Genomic DNA, 16,596 nt, shown 5'->3' on the forward strand with positions numbered 1-16,596 from the left:
CTGGGAAATGATATATAACGAGTTAAAAAAGGTGTTTAAATACACTTTCCCTAAGAAACCAGAGGCATTCCTCCTGGGCATTGTCGGCCAGAAGGTGTTAAAGAAGGATAGAACTCTTTTTATGTATGCTACTACTGCAGCAAGGATTCTTATCGCTAAGCATTGGAAGACTCAAGATTTGCCCACACTGGAGGACTGGCAGACGCAACTGATGAACTACATGGAACTAGCCGAGATGACTGCAAGGATTCGAGACTTGGGAGAAGAAGCAATGGAGGAGGACTGGTGTAAATTTAAGGACTATTTGCAAAAGTATTATAAGTTATATGAATCTTAAGACGCCGTATGATTTGGAATATCAGCCCCAGCAACAAAATGGTTTATATAAGAAATTGGATAATTTTTACGAAAGAATCAAGGTTTAAATGGGTAAAAATGACAATATGTTATATTTTAAAAGTAAATTGAAAACAAGAGATTTAAACTTAAACTGCAATTGAAAGTAAAAAGAAACACATGAAACAGGTTATAATTTGCTGATAATTTTATTGTTAAGAATGCACTATGTGGGAGATGTGGGGAAGCCCGATAGAAATCTGAAATAAGTTGTTGAAATGGTTGAGATTTTCTGTTTTTTCTTTCTTTCTACTGTCTATGTTCTTTCTTTTCTATTTGTAATCTGGAAAAAAACGTAATAAAAATTATTATATATAAAAAAAAGAAAGTCATGCAAAACGGATTAATCCGTACCAGACTTTGAAAAACAATCCCTAAAACAGCCATTTAACATGAATTTTACTATCTAACGAGACCACTGATCCCTAAAATGAAAGCAGTCATCCATGTACTGTACTCTAAAATAAATACAACAGTCTTGTAAATGATAAAAATGAAAATTATTTTTTTTTCTCACCTGCACTGATGATAGTCATTGTTCGGATGGGGACCGGGGCTTCTATCCGTTTCTGCAATCACACAATCAATCAATCAATCAATCAATCAGTAACTAAACTGGGATCCGCACAGTCGCAAAAACAAATGAACCAAAAAAGCCTCCGAAACAAAAACACCACATAAATTGCAAAAACCAAAGCACCAAACTTAATCTGTTCCCGAAGTCTGTTTGATTGGTGCAGGCGCCCCAGAAAGAATAGCTGACAGCCAAATTTGATGTTTGGCTTCCGAAAAACGCCTGGAAACTGGAACACTTTTTCTGGGTTTTCGGCATTTGGGAACCAAAGCGTTTGAGTAGTAGTAATAATAATAATAATAATTTGTTTTTGTTTGTATCCCACCCTCGCCGGCCAAGGCTGGGCTCAGAGCAGCTAACATCATAAAAACAACACAACGAGCCTAAAAGCAGACATCAAGTAATTCAAATAAAAATTAATTCAGACAAGTTAAAATCCGGGCAGGTGGCAATTATTAGGGTGGAATTGAGAGTGATTAATAATTGCCAGAATTGAGGAGCATGGAATTTCCCAAAAGGAAAGTGCTGCTTGTCCGTATGAAGAGGATGCCACAATGCTGAACCTTTCTGTATAAAAAACCTTCTGTATAAAGAAACCTGTATAAAAAACATTTGAGAACCAAGGTCTCACTGTCTCACATGACCACTAGGGTGGTTCATAAAAAACACTTTTTTGAAGATGCCTGCTCCCAAGGTCTTATCTTACTACACTAGGGATTATATAGCTATATCTGAAATTTTGTGCATATCAGTTAATATCTCAACCCTCCATGAAAATAGCTGTTTTCTTGGACGTTTTCCTATTTTGTGAAGGCTTTGGAGAAGGCATTTTTTAAAAAAGTTTTTTTAATGAACTGCCCTAAAGACCACCGTATAGGATAGAAAGAGCCTTCTTGACCCTTACATTTCCAGCGTAACTTCAGAGTATTTTTGTACCAAAATGGCACTTTTTCTCTCCCCCTCCATGTCAGAATCAGTCCCACTTTTGCAGACGCCTATTCCAACATGGGGAACACCTTGAAGGAAATGCAAGACGTCCAGGGAGCTCTGCAATGCTACACAAGAGCAATCCAGATAAATCCTGCGTTTGCCGATGCCCACAGCAACCTCACTTCCATCCATAAGGTAAGCTTTGTGTCTCTGCTAAATCTATTTAAAAAAAAAAAACTGGGGGGGGGGCAGCAGGGGAATCTTAGTTTTTACAAAAGGAAAACAACTGGCAAAAGCCGTCCCAAACCGAGATGGGGCACAAAAAGAAAAAGGGGAGAATTGGAATTTATGCTGGAAGTGTGAGGAGGCAGAGGGCACGCCGATACGTTTATGGTGGGGCTACAGAAACGTTAAAAAATTCATGAGGAAATAAAAAAGATGATCAGAATTAATTTAGAGGGGAAAACCAGAGGCATATTTACTGAGTATAAGAGGTAAAGAAATACCACAAGATGGGAAGATATTATTCTTATACGCGACAGCTGCAGCAAGGCTACTCCTTGCACAAAACTGGAACAGGAAATATATACCCACAAAGGATGACTGGATAAAGAAACTAATTGAATTTATAGAACTGGCAAGGTCAAGTGCAGTAATAAGGTACCAATCAAACTGGAAAATAAAAATATAATGGAAATGGTTTGAAGATTATGTGTTCAAGTACTGCTCAAAAACTAACATGTTGATATGTTTGGTTTAATGTTTGTAAATCTGGTTTATAATAATAATAAATAGTAAGTTAAAAGAGTTAAGAAATATAAATTTAGATAAAAATTGCAATGTGAATGTGAGTGAAGGAAGTCACGTGGGTATTTGGGTAAATGCTGAGTTGTGTATAGGGTTAGATGTGGGGAATCCATATATGTAATGTATAGTGTTGAAAATGTACGGCAACTAGCATGTAAAATGAAATCAAAAATAAATAAATAAATAGGGGGGAAATAAAAATGGCAATGTGAAATATTATATAGGAGGGTGAGGGGCGGTGGAGGGAAGCCACGAGGGTGGTTTTAATGTCTGAAATTTTGGGTGGTAGGGTAATACGAATTTTGTTTTGTGTCTATGTGTTTGTTTGTAAATAATTTTTTTAAAAGGAAAATGAAAAAATTGCTATTTTTACTTTGAAATAAAAATGGGGGGGGGAGGTCTTATACGGGTGATTGGGTGGGTGAATGGCTCATTTTCTTAAATTTGAGCCCCCCCAAATAGAGGGTGGCTTATATAGACGGAAAGTATGGTGGAGTTCCACACCCAAAAATCTCATTGTGACTTCCAATCACCCCTACGTCACATTTCCGATGGCGCCCTTTTGCTCGTCTCTCCTAGATCTCAAAATGCATTGGTTTTGTCATATTTCCTGCTGTCCTTTGTCAATCCACACCTGCCAAAGAATTTAAATTTTCCCAACATTTTTTTTTAGACCACACATGTCCAGCGTGTGGCCGGGGAGCGTAACCTGGTTTACTTACTGGGGCAACCCCCCCCCCCAAATGCTCAACAACTTCAATCCTAAAAAGAGCTCAACAACCTTGGGGTTAAATCCTAAAACAGCTCAACAAATTTGCCCCGCCCTCATGTCAAATCTGGCCCTCTTTGGGAAAATTTGGGCACCCCTGTAAATTTAGACAATACAGTCCTATCTCGGGTTAAATATGCTTCAGGATGAATATTTTTGGGTTGCGCTCCGCAGTGACCCAGAAGTAACGGAGCACGTTACTTGCGGGTTTCGCCGCATGCACAGACCCTCAAAATGATGTCATGCGCAGAAGCGGCGAATTGCGACGTGCAGATGCGGGTTGCATTCGCTTCAGGATGCGAACGGGGCTCCGGAACGGATCCCATTCACATCCAGAGGTACCACTGTACTCTGCAAGTGTCCTGTTCTCTATGAAATGTTTCTTCCAAAACCTCTCGTAATTCTGCCTGTATTATAATCTTGCTAATTCTGCGTATTTTAGCCTTTTTGCTAGCTACGCCAACTTAGTAGGGATGGGATTCTCCTTTCCATCCTTTGTCTGTTAAGATTCTCGCTGCGGCTATTGTAGACACTGTGACTTGCCATTGTTTTATAACCATTTATTGTAACATTTATTCTATGATCAATTACAATAATCATTCATTGTAATATTCATTTATTGTACGATTAATTACAATTTATTGTAATTGTTAAGAGTAGGTTTCTATTGAATTTTTACATGCTGATACTCAATATTATTCTATAGCATGGGGAGGCAAACTACGGCCCCATGGCCTTCTCAATCTAGCCGGGAGTCGGCATGTTTTGACACGAGTATAATGTGTCCTTTTATTTAAAATGCACCTCTGGGTTATTTGTGGGACATAGGAATGCGTTCCTTTTCCCCCCTCCCCAAAATCTAGTCTGGCCCCCACAAGGTCTAAGGGACAGTGGACGGCCCCCTGCTGAAAAAGTTTGCCGACCCCTGTTCTATTCCAATGATTGTTGAATGTTACTTTATAAGTCTACCAGGTGTGGATCATCGTGCCTTCTGTCTGTTCTTCATCTTTGGTTTTGATGGTTGAGAAAAAAAGCTAGTGGCAATTGCTGAAATATCCCTCCCTTTCTAGGATTCCGGAAACATCCCAGAGGCAATTGCTTCGTATTGCACCGCCTTGAAACTGAAGCCGGATTTTCCTGACGCTTACTGCAACCTGGCGCACTGTTTGCAGGTGAGGCAGAGTTTTAAGGGCCAACACTCCCAGGGTTTCCGGCATTTGGGAACCGAGGCGTTTGAGTCCCAAGGTACCACGGTAATGGTAAAAGCGTCACCTAATTCAGGAATTGTCCAATGTCACTTTAGAGACCAACTCAGTTTGTTCTGTGTCTAAGCTTTCATGTGCAGGCAGACTTATTCAGATACACTGAAGCGGAAGTCCCCACACCCTGATATTTAGAGGGAGGGTGGGGCGGGGTATTTCTCTGAACGGTAGTAGGACTCAATCGGTATGGTCAACCTGTGGACGACTGTGTCTCATTACATATCCTAAAACTATTTCAGGTCATCTGCGTACCATCCCTTGTTTTTTCAGTCATTCACAGTTGCCAGCAGGTGGACCATACCCATTGACTCCTACTTGTTGTAAATAAAAATATGCCCTTTTCCCTTATGGGGTATCCAAGAGCCCATATAGAGTCCTTACATAGGTTCCCTATTGGTAGGAGAAAATAACAGAGGCCAACCAGAGAATATTGAGAAGCAAAGCAGCTAGTAAGCTTGATCTTTATTGATCTGTTGCAACAGGGTACCCCCCTCACACGCAGGAGAGGAAGAGGACCCAGAACAATGGCCTGCGAGGCCTTATAAAGACTTTTGAAATTCCCCTTCTCTAGATCAGGACCACCCCCAGAAACATTATGCATACATCACAGAAGGGGTGTAACCTAAGACCACCCCTCAGATACATCCCACCTACATCACAGAAATTTAAATGTTGTTTTTCTCTTCTCCTTGTTTATCTCCTGTCTAGCAGGTTACTTGATTGGATTTTCTGGGGAGCCTGGCCATTCCTTTGTAATGCTAAAATACTTATTTCCTGGGCCAGGTCACAGGCTCACACCTTATTCAAACACAGATTAAAGGAAGAGACAATGGGGAGGCTTTTCCATTTTTAACCTTGCAGAGAAAGGATTTGGTCAGTTTAGGAATCAAAATGGTTCCAGGTCGGCCTTCTTGTACTGATCTATGTATGTGCAGTTATGAACATTACTATATATCTAAAACCATAAAATTCCTATCACAATATTCCCCCCTTTGGGGCTAGAATTTTTCTTAAAAATTTTTGCCCCACAAATAATAACATCGGATGTTGTAAATGGATGTGTTTGTATAAATATATCATAAAAATAACACATGTTGCGTTTTGCTACTAAATTACTTGTGGCATTTTAACACCTTGGGAGAGACCATTTACTCAATAGTGTTCTATGCTTTACACCTAGCAGGAAGGTAAGGTCCACTAATGACTGAAAAGTGCAGTTTGCTTCCCCCCCCCCGCCATTTTTGTGTTCTCAGGTGTCAAGGTAGCTCTTCTGTGGTCTCACACTGACATAGTGCTACAGCAACACATCCCTTCTGTTGAATCCCCTCAGGGCTTTCATTTAACCATGTCGCCTGGCATTCACCATAGCTGGCACAGGTTTTGGGCATCTCGTGAGGGAGAGGTCTTCGCCTTGGCCTTTAGCTATGGTTTTTTATTATAGGCTGTGGTCTCGCACTCGCACAATGGGAAGTTGCTCACTTGCACTTAAAGGACCAAAAGCTAATTGCAGCCTGGATACACTTGCCCAATTCAAACTGAGTCCAATTTGAATTTATCTTGCCCCATGGTTCTCAACTCTTCAAACCAATCTGTTAAAGAAAACCATTCTTAACAAGGGCAGTTGTCCAAATAAGTCAATTTAAGTCTATAAGAAATCATTCCTGCTAAACCAAAGCATATCCACCCTCATGTTTCTTAGAAGCTTCTCCTTGGTTTAGCACATTTTTTAAAATGGGTAGGGAAGGTTGGCATAGTGCCAGGTGGGACAACGAATTGTGGATATCTAAACATTGGACTACACAATAGTGTGAGCTATTAGAAAGTATAAAATGCATGAGAATTCTCCATTGGTGTGTAAGCAATAAGACATTAAACATAAAAACAGTTACACACAATATTCCCCCCTTTGTGGAAATTACACTGTCAGACACATTTCAACATTCTTACATAATAAGACATAATACAAAACAAAATAATTCAATATCTGTTGCATATCTTGACACAATTGTGATCTTTTACGTATGTATCTTTTGAATCCTGGAGCAGAGGCTTGAGGTTCAAGTGAAAAAATGTCCTTGCAATTCAACTCCTCCCCCCTTTGTCAGTTCAACCCCTCCCCCCTTTGTCAGCCCCACTCCCCCCTCAGTCTATAGCCTTTGAAAGAGATAACTGTGGGCACTTTGAAAACTCTGGTGTTGCAGGTCTTGTGAGTTGAGGGGTTGTTGCTGCTTTTCATCATTGCACATCTGTAGAAGTGATATCCTGTAAGGGGGCAGGGTTTTGGGGAGACTTAAACACAGTTAGACAAGGAAGGGGGAAAAGGCAAAAGGGATGTCCTTGAGTTTTCCGTGGGAAGCTGCAGATAAATAAAAATCTTAGCACATTAAGCATTTTATTTATTTCAATATTATTATCACATTTCCACATAATTACTGTTATTATCTGCTAAGTTTGTTTGCTTTCCTTCACTTAATTTTTGTTGTTGTTGTTCTTTTCATATTATAAAATAAAAATTACTCCACATGTATAGAAAGAGAACTGTAAAAAATACAAAGGTTAAAAAATAAAAAGAAAGCAAAAAATTAGATTACCAGTTAGATGAAAATGGACTTGACACAAAGACATCAGATTCAGAAAATAACTATTATTAAATAGTACAAAGATATTATCAAAACCACACAGATTACTACTGGACTGGGGGAAAAAGGGAAAACAATGGGGAAAACTTAAAATTCACCATGTGCTATCCAATAAAAGGACTTCATGAAACTGACTTTCAACATGTGATGAACATGTCCCCAAAGTAAAACACACACACACAAATGACCTATGAGGAACCAAAAATAAATAAATGCTAAGACACACAATTAATAAGCAACCTGAAGTAACCTGAAGTAATCTGTTTTGGCATTCTAACATCACAAATGAAAATAAAAGTGTTTCTTGATGTGACATCAGCTGTAATGTTAATAGCGGAATATTGGGAAATGAGTTAATACCAATAAAAATGAATGGCAATTTAAAGTTGTGCAGGTACCTTGCACTAGCCAAAATGACAGAATTAGTAAGAAATGCTCAAACAATGTTTGGTTGTGCTTCGATTAACTTCATAGACATCATGGAGAAACTGATTAAATAAATGAAAACAGATTATTTGTAACTTAAAGTGTCAAAGGCACAAAGAGATGGAAGTTACTAATACAGCAGGGATTCAGACTTGTTTCACAGAACAGAAAGAAAGTTGCTGTTTGGCTTTAAGGGAAGAAAGACAAAAAGAAAAACAAATGCAATTACTTTTTATAGAGTATTTAAATCACTGTTTGCATCCCCTCATTATCATTTGTGCTGTGGGAGAAAAGAAAGGACACTCTGTTGAAAGGGAAAATTATTTCATGTGAGAGGTCTGTCAGGAAATGCTGTTCCTAAAATGCATAGGCATATACACACCTGTTGAAAGGGAAAATTATTTCATGTGAGAGGTCTGTCAGGAAATGCTGTTCCTAAAATGCATAGGCATACACACACACACACACACACACACACACACACACACTGTTATAAAATCTACTCAAGAGAGGAACTCACAGTGGGAGTGCTTTGATATTACCTGTGAAAAGAATTTGACATGTCCAGTACTTAACTCTTTTGTATTAAGTAGCCCCTGGAGCAAAACACATTAAGGGTGATTTCCCTCAATGGCTATTTGGAAAGGTTTCTCCCTGCAGCACACTGCTCTCCAAACCTTCTCTCTCCCCCCTCCAATCTCTCTCTCTCTCTCTCTCTCTCTCTTTTTTTTTTAAGCTGATCTAGCCTCTGTGCATGTGCAGAGTTCATGCCTCAGCAAACCTTTTATACCATTGAAAATGTTGCATCTTTTGGCTCAATTAGAATAAGGAAGGGAAAGGTAAGGAGTAGATTTTAAAAATATGGTTAGATTTTAAAACAAAAAAGAGAAACTCAGCAATTCAAGTATTCACCATTCAGCCCAAGCAAAGGAGTGCTTCCTTTATGTACAGGAAAGGGCTAATATCCCTCTGGCCATTCGCGGAACAATCAACCGCTCTCTTATTTATGAGTAAAAATGGCCAGAGAGTTAGAATTCATAGGATTATTTTATTTTATTTTTTTAACATTCTCAGTCATGGTCAAGGCTAATTCTACTTAACTATATGAATTTTTATGTGCTTAAACTTTGAGTAGACTTTTAAGTCTGATTTTTGTAAATAATAGACAAAATGATAAACACTAATCACTTAAATGCCTGATATCACCAGTTCTGCTTCAAACATCACGAGCAAATCTGGGCTGAATTTCAACACATCAGTTACAAATTGGGAAAGTTGAAAGGGACCTGGGGTCATCTAGTCCAACCCTAAAATACAGGGTTCATAGCAAGATTTGTACTACCAGAAACACACACATTCACCTCTCACCTTTAAAAACAAAGAGCAAATCTGGGCTGGATTTCAACTCATCAGCCACAAATTGGGAAAGTTGAAAGGGACCTGGGGTCATCTAGTCCAACCCTAAAATACAGGGTTCATAGCAAGATTTGTACTACCAGAGAGACACACACATACTTATGTACACAGACACAACTGGGGAAGAGACCACAAGCCATGCGCCTATCATGTACTATGGAAGAGGAAAATAAAAGTACCCAACCCTTTTAGCAGATCTTGAAGCTAGTTTGAGTGAGTGTTTACTTCCTTAGACTAAAGAGTGAAAGTTCCTAGATAAATTATCTTTAAAGACTGAAGTGAACATTTTTCCTAAGATAGGGAGAGGATCTCTTATAAAGCATAGTTAAAACAACCATAGATTTGATTTAAAAGGAATACAAAAGTGACAATTTTTCCTGAACTTGCAGAGGAATAGTAAGCCTAATCTATGCCCCCCCCTTTGCAGTTTCCTTTAAAGGAAGCTTACTCGGGAGTAAATTTACCTGTGTGATAGGAATTTTATGGTTTTAGATATATAGTAATGTTCATAACTGCACATACATAGATCAGCACAGGAACCATTTTGATTCCTAAACTGACCAAATCCTTTCTCTGCAAGGTTAAAAATGGAAAAGCCTCCCCATTGTCTCTTCCTTTAATCTGTGTTTGAATAAGAAGAGTGACTAGTGGGGTGCCACAGGGTTCTGTCTTGGGCTTGGAGAAGAGGAGGTTAAGGGGTTATATGATAGCCATGTTCAAATATAGAAAAGGATGTCATATAGAGGAGAGAGAAAGGTTGTTTTCTGCTGCTCCAGAGAAGCGGACACGGAGCAATGGATCCAAACTACAAGAAAGAAGATTCCACCTAAACATTCGGAAGAACTTCCTGACAGTAAGAGCTGTTCGACAGTGGAATTTGCTGCCAAGGAGTGTGGTGGAGTCTCCTACTTTGGAGGTCTTTAAGCAGAGGCTTGACAACCATATGTCAGGAGTGCTCTGATGGTGTTTCCTGCTTGGCAGGGGGTTGGACTCGATGGCCCTTGTGGTCTCTTCCAACTCTATGATTCTATGATTCTATGATTCTAAGGTGTGAGCCTGTGACCTGGCCCAGGAAATAAGTATTTTAGCATTACAAAGGAATGGCCAGGCTCCCCAGAAAATCCAATCAAGTAACCTGCTAGACAGGAGATAAACAAGGAGAAGAGAAAAACAACATTTAAATTTCTGTGATGTAGGTGGGATGTATCTGAGGGGTGGTCTTAGGTTACACCCCTTCTGTGATGTATGCATAATGTTTCTGGGGGTGGTCCTGATCTAGAGAAGGGGAATTTCAAAAGTCTTTATAAGGCCTCGCAGGCCATTGTTCTGGGTCCTCTTCCTCTCCTGCGTGTGAGGGGAGTACCCTGTTGCAACAGATCAATAAAGATCAAGCTTACTAGCTGCTTTGCTTCTCAATATTCTCTGGTTGGCCTCTGTTATTTTCTCCTACCAATAGGGAACCTATGTAAGGACTCTATATGGGCTCTTGGATACCCCATAAGGGAAAAGGGCATATTTTTATTTACAACAGATGGCGACCACGCACGAAGGGACTTTTGGTTACCCAGATTCTGGAAGCGAGGAAGGACTGGTTATCCAGCGCGCACCAGGCAGTTTGCCAGGAGGAATAACCAGTCTTCCATCGGTCCCAGGGTCTGGCAATAACTGGAGTTTCAGCGGGGCTAACCAGAGGAAGCAAATCTTGATCAGGCCGGCCTTAAAAAAACCAGTCAAGAGATCCCGGGATCACCAGGACAGCGCTTGCGAAGTGAGTATGAGTAGGAAAAATGGGTAGTGGGGTGGGATTCTGCAAACCACAGCAAACCTATACTTCTCAAATCCTTACTTCTTTCCTCACTTTAACTCTTGAAAAATTGCCTTCTCCTCCTTTCTGTCCCCTCGATCTCAACACCAGCCTTAGCCCTTCGGAGTATGCCCAGGCAAGGGTTGTGTGTGACTTCTTTCACTTAATTCTTTATGCCGACCTATTCCTTCGGAGTTTTGCCCAGAAAGGTCGTGCAATTTCTTCTGCACTGAAAACTATAATTCCCAAGACTATAACTCCCAGCGCAGCCGCACCTCTGCCATGGCGATCTTTGTTAGAAATGACCTGTGAACAGAGAACGCAAGGGCGCTGAATTCCTTTCCATCTTTCATATTCCAGAGTCTCAATCTGGCATTGCAAGTGTGCAAGCGTTCAGTAGGGACTCTGAGTTAGATTGTAAAAGGCAGGGAGGTTGCTGTGGGTTGTAGAATAGAGATTAAGTCAGGTATCCCCAGGTTTTCCCCTCGGAGATTTGTCCAGGTATCCCCAGGTTTTTCCCCTCGGAGATTTGTCCAGGTATCCCCAGGTTTTCCCCCTCGGAGATTTGTCCAGGTATCCCCAGGTTTTTCCCCTCGGAGATTTGTCCAGGTATCCCCAGGATTTTCCCCTCGGAGATTTGTCCAGGTATCCCCAGGTTTTTCCCCCTCGGAGTTTTGACCAGGTTTCCCCTTTTCCGGACCCTTCGGAGTTTTGCCCAGGTCCAAACCCCTTTTAATTGAAAATGGGTGCACCTCAGTCAAAAGAAAAAAAGTCCCCAGACCCCTGGCGTGAAAGAAGCCCAGTTGGTGCTTACTTCCCGCCTGGACTCTGACAGTCCCCTTCAATTTGTGTTTAAGAAACGTTTTTCCTGTGTTTAAATTGTACTTAGGCAACATCCAGCAGCTGCTTATCTTAAATGTGCCATCTAAAATAAAAATGCAAGCTTGCTCCAAATTCTAAATCTAAGGAAGCCATGTTGAACCTTATCAGTCTTTAAACAAGACAAAAATTGAGAATGAAGTGTGCAAATGTTTGTTAAAGAGGCTCTAAAAGAGAGTTTTTCTCCCAAGTGGTAAAATCCTGTATACGTGCTACTTGTGTTCTGAAAGGAGGATTACCCCACCCCCTTTCTCTAGTTTCAGTGGGGAGGGTGATTTTAAGTCTAATGGTAAATGATGTTGTGTTGTAACTTTTGAGTTTGTGAGTACACCTGTGTTCCAGTCTAAGTTAACCTAATGTTTCTGCTGCAAAAGCCTAGTTGAGCCAACTGCTCTCTCAAGCTAAAATGCAGTGTATGTATTTCATTAAGCATATGCCTATGAAAGTATGGTGTTCCTTCTAAGAAAATCTGAGTCCAGTTTTAACTTTGATCTGGTTGGACAGAAGAGTTATTGTAAGGCTCCTGGTATCAGTCTCTATAAGACGTCCTGGCCTCTTTTCTTAGAAAATGCCCCCCCCCCCTGTTTCATTCTGTCTCTTTCAGGTTTTTTTTGTTTTTTTCCCCCCTTCTCCTTCTTATTCTGTGCCAGGTAAATTTACTCCCGAGTAAGCTTCCTTTAAAGGAAACTGCAAAGGGGGGGGGGCATAGATTAGGCTTACTATTCCTCTGCAAGTTCAGGAAAAATTGTCACTTTTGTATTCCTTTTAAATCAAATCTATGGTTGTTTTAACTATGCTTTATAAGAGATCCTCTCCCTATCTTAGGAAAAATGTTCACTTCAGTCTTTAAAGATAATTTATCTAGGAACTTTCACTCTTTAGTCTAAGGAAGTAAACACTCACTCAAACTAGCTTCAAGATCTGCTAAAAGGGTTGGGTACTTTTATTTTCCTCTTCCATAGTACATGATAGGCGCATGGCTTGTGGTCTCTTCCCCAGTTGTGTCTGTGTACATAAGTATGTGTGTGTCTCTCTGGTAGTACAAATCTTGCTATGAACCCTGTATTTTAGGGTTGGACTAGATGACCCCAGGTCCCTTTCAACTTTCCCAATTTGTGGCTGATGAGTTGAAATCCAGCCCAGATTTGCTCTTTGTTTTTAAAGGTGAGAGGTGAATGTGTGTGTTTCTGGTAGTACAAATCTTGCTATGAACCCTGTATTTTAGGGTTGGACTAGATGACCCCAGGTCCCTTTCAACTTTCCCAATTTGTAACTGATGTGTTGAAATTCAGCCCAGATTTGCTCGTGATGTTTGAAGCAGAACTGGTGATATCAGGCATTTAAGTGATTAGTGTTTATCATTTTGTCTATTATTTACAAAAATCAGACTTAAAAGTCTACTCAAAGTTTAAGCACATAAAAATTCATATAGTTAAGTAGAATTAGCCTTGACCATGACTGAGAATGTTAAAAAAATAAAATAAAATAATCCTATGAATTCTAACTCTCTGGCCATTTTTACTCATAAATAAGAGAGCGGTTGATTGTTCCGCGAATGGCCAGAGGGATATTAGCCCTTTCCTGTACATAAAGGAAGCACTCCTTTGCTTGGGCTGAATGGTGAATACTTGAATTGCTGAGTTTCTCTTTTTTGTTTTAAAATCTAACCATATTTTTAAAATCTACTCCTTACCTTTCCCTTCCTTATTCTAATTGAGCCAAAAGATGCAACATTTTCAATGGTATAAAAGGTTTGCTGAGGCATGAACTCTGCACATGCACAGAGGCTAGATCAGCTTAAAAAAAAAAAGAGAGAGAGAGAGAGAGAGAGAGATTGGAGGGGGGAGAGAGAAGGTTTGGAGAGCAGTGTGCTGCAGGGAGAAACCTTTCCAAATAGCCATTGAGGGAAATCACCCTTAATGTGTTTTGCTCCAGGGGCTACTTAATACAAAAGAGTTAAGTACTGGACATGTCAAATTCTTTTCACAGGTAATATCAAAGCACTCCCACTGTGAGTTCCTCTCTTGAGTAGATTTTATAACAGTGTGTGTGTGTGTGTGTGTGTGTGTGTGTGTATGCCTATGCATTTTAGGAACAGCATTTCCTGACAGACCTCTCACATGAAATAATTTTCCCTTTCAACAGGTGTGTATATGCCTATGCATTTTAGGAACAGCATTTCCTGACAGACCTCTCACATGAAATAATTTTCCCTTTCAACAGAGTGTCCTTTCTTTTCTCCCACAGCACAAATGATAATGAGGGGATGCAAACAGTGATTTAAATACTCTATAAAAAGTAATTGCATTTGTTTTTCTTTTTGTCTTTCTTCCCTTAAAGCCAAACAGCAACTTTCTTTCTGTTCTGTGAAACAAGTCTGAATCCCTGCTGTATTAGTAACTTCCATCTCTTTGTGCCTTTGACACTTTAAGTTACAAATAATCTGTTTTCATTTATTTAATCAGTTTCTCCATGATGTCTATGAAGTTAATCGAAGCACAACCAAACATTGTTTGAGCATTTCTTACTAATTCTGTCATTTTGGCTAGTGCAAGGTACCTGCACAACTTTAAATTGCCATTCATTTTTATTGGTATTAACTCATTTCCCAATATTCCGCTATTAACATTACAGCTGATGTCACATCAAGAAACACTTTTATTTTCATTTGTGATGTTAGAATGCCAAAACAGATTACTTCAGGTTACTTCAGGTTGCTTATTAATTGTGTGTCTTAGCATTTATTTATTTTTGGTTCCTCATAGGTCATTTGTGTGTGTGTGTGTTTTACTTTGGGGACATGTTCATCACATGTTGAAAGTCAGTCTCATGAAGTTCTTTTATTGGATAGCACATGGTGAATTTTAAGTTTTCCCCATTGGTTTCCCATTTTTTTTTTCAGTCCAGTAGTAATATGTGTGGTTTTGATAATATCTTTGTACTATTTAATAATAGTTATTTTCTGAATCTGATGTCTTTGTGTCAAGTCCATTTTCATCTAACTGGTAATCTAATTTTTTGCTTTCTTTTTATTTTTTAACCTTTCTTGTATTTTTTACAGTTCTCTTTCTCTACATGTGGAGTAATTTTTTATTAAGTGAAAGAAAGCAAACAAACTTAGCAGATAATAACAGTAATTATATGGAAATGTGATAATGAATAAAATGTTTAATCCACTAAGATTGTTATTATCTGCAGCTTCCCACGGAAAACTCAAGGACATCCCTTTTGCCTTTTCCCCCATCCTTGTCTAACTGTGTGTTTAAGTCTCCCCAAAACCCTGCCCCCTTACAGGATATCACTTCTACAGATGTGCAATGATGAAAAGCAGCAACAACCCCTCAACTCACAAGACCTGCAACACCAGAGTTTTCAAAGTGCCCACAGTTATCTCTTTCAAAGGCTATAGACTGACGGGGGGGGGGCTGACAAAGGGGGGAGGAGTTGAATTGCAAGGACATTTTTTCACTTGAACCTCAAGCCTCTGCTCCAGGATTCAAAAGATACATACGTAAAAGATCACAATTGTGTCAAGATATGTAACAGATATTTAATTAGTTTTTTTTTTTTGTATTATGTGTTATTATGTAAGAATGTGAAATGTGTCTGACAGTGTAATTTCCACAAAGGGGGGAATATTGTGTGTAACTGTTTTTATGTTTAATGTCTTATTGCTTACACACCAATGGAGAATTCTCATGCATTTTATACTTTCTAATAGCTCACACTATTGTGTAGTCCAATGTTTAGATAACCACATTTCATTGTCCCACCTGACACTATGCCAATCTTTCCCTATCCATTTTAATATGTGTTAAACCTCGTTTTGCCAAGGACAAACTTCTGGATCCATAAAACACCAGGTACATGAAGGTGGATATGCTTTAGTTTAGCAGGAATGATCCCTTATAGAGTTAAATTGACTTATTTGGACAAAGTGCCCTTTTTAAGAATGGTTTTCTTTAACAGATTGGTTTGAAGAGTTGAGAACCATGGGGCAAGATAAATTCAAATTGGACTCAGTTTGAATTGGGCAAGTGTATCCAGGCTGCAATTAGCTTTTTGGTCCTTTAAGTGCAAGTGAGCAACTTCCCATTGTGCGAGTGCGAGACCACAGCCTATAATAAAATCCCATAGCTAAAGGCCAAGGCGAAGACCTCTCCCTCACGAGATGCCCAAACCTGTGCCAGCTATGGTGAATGCCAGGCGACATGGTTAAATGAAAGCCCTGAGGGGATTCAACAGACAGGATGTGTTGCTGTAGCACTATGTCAGTGTGAGACCTCAGAAGAGCTACCTTGACACCTGAGAACACAAAAATGGCGGGGGGGAAGCAAACTGCACTTTTCAGTCATTAGTGGACCTTACCTTCCTGCTAGGTGTAAAGCATAGAACACTATTGAGTAAATGGTCTCTCCCAAAGTGTTAGAATGCCACAAGTAATTTAGTAGCAAAACGCAACATGTGTTATTTTTATGATATATTTATACAAACACATCCATTTACAACATACGATGTTATTATTTGTGGGGCAAAAATTTTTAAGAAAAATTCTAGCCCCAAAGGGGGGAATATTGTGATAGGAATTTTATGGTTTTAGATATATAGTAATGTTCATAACTGCACATACATAGATCAGCACAGGAACCATTTTGATTCCTAAACTGACCAAATCCTTTCTCTGCAAGGTTAAA

At 39.5% G+C, this 16,596-nt stretch overlaps 1 long non-coding RNA gene across 1 annotated transcript in view; it reads left to right on the forward strand.

Moving 5' to 3' along the window:
- LOC308578264 overlaps positions 1–8,272 on the forward strand; it is a 180,835-nt gene extending 172,563 nt beyond the window's left edge. The window contains exon 2 of the long non-coding RNA XR_014003848.1: positions 8,218–8,272. This is a non-coding gene — a long non-coding RNA (uncharacterized lncRNA). The remainder of the gene's footprint in view (positions 1–8,217) is intronic.
- The last annotated feature ends 8,324 nt before the right edge of the window (positions 8,273–16,596 follow it).

The sequence above is a fragment of the Podarcis bocagei genome (assembly GCF_964188305.1).
Source record: "Podarcis bocagei genome assembly, chromosome: W".
Classification (NCBI taxonomy): Eukaryota; Metazoa; Chordata; class Lepidosauria; order Squamata; family Lacertidae; genus Podarcis; species Podarcis bocagei.